A 7778-nucleotide genomic window follows, 5' to 3' on the forward strand; every position below is an offset into this window, starting at 1 on the left:
GCTCACCCACATGAGCCAAACATGATCATGATTTTAACACAGTTTGGTTTACACTTTAAAAACTTAATCAGTATGATTCGATTAGTATAGTTAGACAATCACTGACAAACGCAATCTTATCACACAAACAAAAATAAAACACAAATATTAAAATATTTATTAAAAAGTGCTTTCCCTTATGAAAACAGATTCCATTGGATGGAAATATTAACTAGTGCAAAAGACAAAAAATGGGATTTTTAGGTGTTTTTTATTGAACTAAACAAAAGAAACGTATAACACATTTACAGCTAAAGTGAAGTTTAAATAACAGTTTCCATTCAGACTCAATATAAGCATAATCACAAATCTCATTAAATGCAGACTACTACTTGAAAGTCAAAATATGAAAATATTTTTAAAGTTTTAAAAAATGCTACCGATGAAGTAAGAAAAACTACAAAATGTTACCATTATATATCACAGGAATGTCTACTACAGTACATCCAAAATATCAGTTTAAAGTCAAATAAATATGTACTTACATTTTGTGTGTCCTCAGCATGCTTAAATATATTTAATAATCAAAATTCAGGTTCTTAATTTCTGAACTAAATCACGAGAGTATTTTTTCTCTTACACACACCCATATATACATATATATACATATATATATATATATATATAAATGAAGATATACAGGCAGCCCATCTACTGCAAGCACACACTCAATCTGCATGTGAGGCCTGGTGTGCCCTGAGAGACTGCATTAGTTGAAAGAGATAAATAGAGATGTTTATTTAGCATACCCCTCCCTCTTTCCTCTGTCAGTGCTTAATTCAAAAACTGTGCAAATGTCTTAAGTAAAGCACGCATTTGATGAGCATGTGATGTCAGACATTGAAACTGTAGACAGCTTCATTTTTTAACATCCTCATTCTTAGTAATGGTTTGACAGCTTGTTTATTTTTACTCTATGCTGTCCGTCAACAAGGAAGCCTGGTAATTTCTTGGAAACACTGAAGTAATGATATTTACATGTGCTTCAAGAAACAAAACCTTCTTTTAAAATCGTTTCAATGAATTTGGGAAGTTGTGCTGTTTTACGGGCATCTCTCAAAGAAATATACATAGAACAAAATTCTCCAAAACATCCCATGTTGAATGAGAATATGAGAAGAGTGAAGTACTTAAAAGCTACATATGATTTAGCTCACAGCAGCAACTTTGTCACAGGATGTTGTTGACTAGCCCAAATAGACATGTTTCCCTTTATAGGCACTGTGGTTTTCTTCCGTTAAACTTCAGTTAAGCTGATCTCTACCTTTTGCATGTTCATTTACTCTGCAGCTGTAAAGTTCAGATTGAAAGTGTTATACTACAGACCATTAGTGTGTTTGTAGTCAAAGTCCTGTTACACCTTGAAGATCCAGTTACACTGACAATAACAGTTTAGATTTTAACACATCTATATTTGACCCTGGACCACAAAACCAGTCATAAGTAGCACTGGTATATTTGTAGAAATAGCCAACAATACATTGTATGTGTCAAAAGTTTTATTTTTATGCCAAAAAATCATGTTCAATGAAGATATTTTGTAAATGTCCTACAGTAAATATATCAAAACTTTACTAACAACTTAATTTGGGCAACTTTAAAGGCAATTTTCTAAAAAAAAAAAAAATATGCTCCCCCAGATTCCAGATTTTCTAATTGTATCTCGGCCAAATAGTGTCCTATCCTAACAAACTATAAATTATGGAAAGCCTATTTATTCAAATTTCAGATGATGTAGAAATCTCAATTTCAATAAAAATTATCCTTACGTTATGGTCTCATACTGTCATGTTCTCCTGAATGTTAACATAATCCACATTTAGCAGATTCTTAATCTTTCTGTTCTACACAGATTTTTGTCCAATCAATTTTTTTCTACAATGAGTATGTTCCTTCTCTTAATAGCAAATACCAAATTAACTTAAATGATTCATGATTTACAGTATATTTAGGAGGCGGCATAATTAAGATGCCTACTTTTGGAACAACTTACTAACTTTTGCAGTGTACAGCAAATGTCATGATGGAAATTAGTAGTTAACTGTATGAATGTAAATGATGTGTGTAAAAAAAAAAAAGACAAATAATAACGAAGCAGTACGAACCATGATACTGACCTTGAAGTGAGACATCTTGAACAGTCTAAAGTAGCTCAGCTCTTTTGCTTCAGCAATACAATCTTCCCACTGAGATCTGTAACACAGTAAAAATTCTTAAATGTAATAAAATACTTTATATATTTTGTAGAATAGAAATGTCATGTTGTGTTTTCTCCTCATCTACTATGACTGTATAGACTATTTAAATATAAAATATAAAATAAAATAGCAAGGCTTTCATTAAGAAATCATATTTTGTATAAAAAAAGTATAAAAAAAAGTTCCCATAATCTGGCTGAAAAAAGTACATTAATATAAAATATAATAAAATTACATTAGCTGTTCAATATACATGTCTTATTGCTACTTTAAATAATAATTAAATATATAAATAAATAAAAATGTAATACTGGGCCAGTGAAAAATGTTGGCACGGTTATAAACATGAACCACGGCCATTAGAAAAATTCTTATTGATTTCCTTGAAGTCGTCAAACTACAATAAAATTATGAAATGAAAAATAAAGTAGACCACTGATTTGCGCGAAGAAAAAAAAACAACAGACAAGATTTAATTGCGCGCATTCAAATCGAGGGTGTTTGTTTACAGTCAGTCACCGCGATAGATTTGTATGTGTGAAAACAAGCGTGATTTGAGAAGTAACGTGTTTCCAGCGCCCCCTTAAAACTGCTCCGCCTCACGTTCCGAGAACTGGTTTAGAACTCGAGGATTTTAGTTTGGTGAATGGAAACTACTTCCAGAGCCAAGCCCGTTTATAAAGTGGCCAAGTCGGTTTAAATATAGCATATATTTAAACTTTAAAATATGTTATATTGAGTAGGCCTATTACATACAGTATATATTTTCTACAACAAGTCATTTTTCTGTAGGTTAAATAAATTTCATGGTTGCTTCTGCAGTGTAAGAGCATTTTTTACTGTCCTTCAGCAGCTCACTCTGTCACATTGCACCTCTACTGAAAAGCGGAAACATGGACTTGTTTACTGACGCGTGCAAAATTGTGCCGATTTCTGAACGTCCACTAGAGAGCAGCAAAGCCTATTATTGAAGCAATTTAATGACAAGCATATTGTAACCGATTTTACGCTGGAAAATGAGTGTTCCCAGAGACCTGAGTCAGTAAAGATATGTTTTAATTATTCTAATTTTAATTTGGCAATTTGTTTTATATATATTTTTCTTTTTTTATTATTTTCATCTATTCATGGTAGCTGAATACAAGCACCATGTTATAAATATTATCTGCTCGAATATCTACGTGCTACATTTATTTATTTTTATTATTATTATTATTAAGCAGAAAGTTTATGGTTTAACATTCATTGTTTTCTGTTTCATTTTCATAATGAAAAATGTTATTCCATCTAAGATCTTTTTTTTTTATCTGACTTTACATATGCTATCATCTTAATTATGATTCTACTAGAAAACTGATTTTTGTAATATATGACAATGCCTATATGAGACTGAAGATGACATCATTCCACTTGATCATTTGAAGAATTCTGAGAAACAAAGGAAACAAACTATAAACATCAAACAATAGATTGTTGATTAACCATTTTATCCTAAGTAAATGCTGTTTTTCCCATACTGTATAATCAGGAAGACATTTATCATATTAATACGAGAACTACATAAACAATTATATCAATGAAGGACCATTCACTTTAAATCACTTCAAAGTTGTTTCCTGTCAGTTCCTGTTTTCCTTTCTGAATCACTTTTTGATTGCACATAAATGGAGAGTATCAGCGTCACCGTCAGGCCAGCTTTTTGTGGACCACCTGTGTATGTGATGTGGCCCCTCTGACATGCAGTGCAGGTGTGTGATGGGAGTTTGTTGAGGGTGTCCTGGTAACACATTCATCTTTCTCCCACTCTGGTTTTCCCAGAAATTGCGGATACTGCGTCCCCACAACCCAGGTCCCCAGACGCTGCATCCTGTCCAGCAGTATAACCTGAATAACAGTGGAAACCAAGGAGCAGAGAGAGAGATTGTGGCTCGAGAGAACCTCCGTGCCCTGCCCATATTCATGACAATGTGCTAACCCTGCAAAATTCCTCCTCCGCCGTCTTATTGTGTTTGGTGTGTGTGAACATACAGTATACCGTATATGCCAAACAGGGACCAGCTGTCATACTTACACTCTGCTGAATATTTCTTAGGGTTATTTATTGTTTATAAAAGTGATTTAAGTAAACTAAATTAAAATAAAACACACTGACATACAATCTGACAATAGCCAACTATATGATTGGCAATACTTTTATACAAAATGACTATATTTTATTTTAATAATAATAATAATGAATATATTTTAAATAGAATTACATAATTTTTTTCAATTACAAAATTTGTTGGCAAAATCAATGCATTGATATTTTTCTGGGTAAATTTTTTTTTTAAGCTTAATAGGCATTTTGTCTAAATAAATTAGCTTTTACATTTATTAATTTTTGCAGATGCTTTTATCCAAATTGAGTATACAGTGTGTATTTACATACACATATAAGTATACACAGCACACACACACATATATTATGTAAACACAGACCTTTATTTTGGATGCAATTAATCGCGAGGAATCATTTTGACAGCTCTAAAATAAATATATATATTTAAAAACTGCAAGACTTTGACTTTCAAAAATAAACTTATGCTCTTAAAAATGAAGGTTCTAGAGACTTCAAATTATTTGAATATTCATTGCTCTAAGAAAACCACACTTCTTTTAAGAACTTTTCACTGAAAAATTATTTGGGGAGCCAAAATTGTTCTTCTATGACATTGCTGTGAAACACAATTTTTTTCCACAGTACATAGCCAAGTCAAAATGGCTAGTAACTGTGCATCTAGACTGTGAACTCTTGTGCATTGAACAACAGGTTCTGCAGGCCTATAGTAGACGAGAGTCTGCTCTCTCATACTGTTTGCGTGCACCCAGTCCTAACTGTGCCAATCAAGCAGCACCTGAGGACAAAAGAGAGAGAGAGAGCCCCTATTCACAGCCTTGTAGGGTGCTTCCTCAGTGGAAGGGGGAAAGCAGCCTGCTGTGAGAACATTTTCTCTCTTCCTCTCACCGTGTGGGAAAACTCCTCTGCCCCTCTCACACATCAAGCCGGACAGGGACTCACTCATTTATTCGTCCTTTATTAAATGAGACCATGGACACATCGGCTACAATAGCAGTAAAACGAAACAATGCTCTCAAGGGCCTGTTGTTTAGCCCTGGCTTCCAGGACTGCTTTATACATGGTACTTCCTCTGTGGAATCAGTTTTTGTCAGGAGTTGGTGGTCTGAAAAGACATGTCCTTGGCACTGGAGCCATATCCTACAGTAAAAAGACATGCCAGGATTGATACAATGATCAATGATTGGCTTATTCTCATGCTACTTGTGTCCTGTTTGTGTTCCCAAGAATTACTGCTGATATACCTGCAATTAACGGGAAAGATACTTCACATATTATTAGTGTTTCCTATTATAATAATAATATAAATATATTTATATTTATGTTTGTTTTGCATTAGACAATATGTATGCTTTTAAAATTATTATATTATGCTTTATTTTATGATTTTCTATGGTGAGTCACTTGCTTTTTTGATTATTATTGATTTTATTTATCACTGTATTTTGTCCTGTGAAGTTCAGTGTTCAGAAAAAACACAGTAGTCCCTTTTTTTGAAGGAAAATATTGACAGCATATTGTGCATTTGCGTGTATGCATGTATATATATATATATATATATATATATATATATATATATATGTGTGTGTGTGTGTGTGTGTGTGTGTGTGTGTGTGTGTGTGTGTATACAATAAATCATCTAAAATGTTATATATATATATATATATATATATATATACATTCTAAATTATATATACATTTAAAATCTCTGTAATAACATAAACTGATTTTGATTTTATTTCTTGTGAATAATCAGTTTGAATGCTCTGCATGCTTGGAATTCAGTAAAATACTGAAAAGGACAAGTGTGCTCTGTCATCCACCTGTGTAGTGTGTGAGGCAGGAAGTCCTGGCACACCGCTTAAAATGACTCTTCTCCTGACCGACAGGCTGGCACACTTGTTTTTCTTGGAACATCTGGAAGCCTGAGAGTGTGGAGTCGCTCTAAGCGGGTCTTTGCAGCTGGCTGCAGGCATAACACTCAGAGGTAAACAGGGAAAAACAGGGAAAAACCCCTAGCATTATCCTCCGGAATAGATGTCTGTATATCCCAGCGTTGAGGGTGGAAATAACTCTGTCAGGGAGCAGGTGCTTCCTCCAGCAAGTCTTATTTATCCACATTTACAGCCATGTTTGGGCAGCCATGGACATCAGCTCAAGTTCAAGCCCCAAAGCCTCTTAATGCCAGCAATAGCCAAAAAGTGTTTAATGATCTGATCTGTCACAGGCAATGGGTGGCTGAATGTGTTCTGAATCTTAATAAATTAGGATTCATAATCTCAAAGTAACTCCATGTTCTTCATTTGTAATCACTTTCTTCACTTTGATTATGATGCATTTAATAGTTATCATATTCTTCACATATAGGCAAAACTACTATGTATTTAAAACTATGATTGAAGTGTAAGATCAAATAGTATTTAGTTCACAAATGTGCTTCTATGTGTTGGTTTCATATGGTCTTGAAAAATGTTTTCCATTTTCAATAAAAGTAAAAAAAAAAAAAAAAAAAAAAAAAAAAAATATATATATATATATATATATATATATATATATATATATATATATATATATATATATATATATATATATATTTCAATTACACCATGAATTTACAACCTTTACCTATCTTGTCAAAGATCAAATTATCCAATATTTCTAGAGTATTATTGACCTTCAAATATGGTCATCGTGAGAGTTTTATGATATCATTTCCTGTTTAATGTTTTTCCTCCAGCATGTTGGTTGCTCTACATGATTTGGCAGACAAAACTTTTTAGAATATTATAAGTACATTAGTTTAATTAGGAAACAACATCTTATAGCCCTTTTTATTCGTCATTATGATATTAGGACTATGGAAGCATGTTTCTAAAATAAAATAAATAAAAATAAAATAAATGTAATTGCAATTTCTTTGCTTTTTTATTTCTTGCAGTTCTTATAGAAAAAAAGGCAGAATTGTGAGATATAAACCAAGAACTGTGAGATATACCAAGAACTATATAATACTCAGAATTATGATGGGGAAAAAGTCAGAATTGTAACATGTGAAGTCGCAATTGTGAGGAAAAAGTCATAATTCTGAAACCTAAACTTGGACTTGTTACAGTTTTTATTATTATTATTATTCCATGGTAGAAACAGGCTTCCATACAAGACAGTTATTGCACCCTTTATGGAAAAAATAAATAAATAAATACAAAATTCTGTTTATTCTTGACTCTTATAAGACTTAAAGCACTTAAGCAATTTATGTTGCAACATATGAGTATAAAGCTATCAAATCTTTAAGTACTTTTACAAATAAAGTTAAAAGTTAAAGCAATAACCTAACTTCTGTATTGTCTGTATACTGGCAATTATTTATGTTCTTCCTTCCTGTTTCAAATGATGCTTAAATGCAAATGGTCTCATCATCT

This window comes from Carassius carassius, chromosome 27, assembly GCF_963082965.1.
Source record: "Carassius carassius chromosome 27, fCarCar2.1, whole genome shotgun sequence".
Taxonomy (NCBI): Eukaryota; Metazoa; Chordata; class Actinopteri; order Cypriniformes; family Cyprinidae; genus Carassius; species Carassius carassius.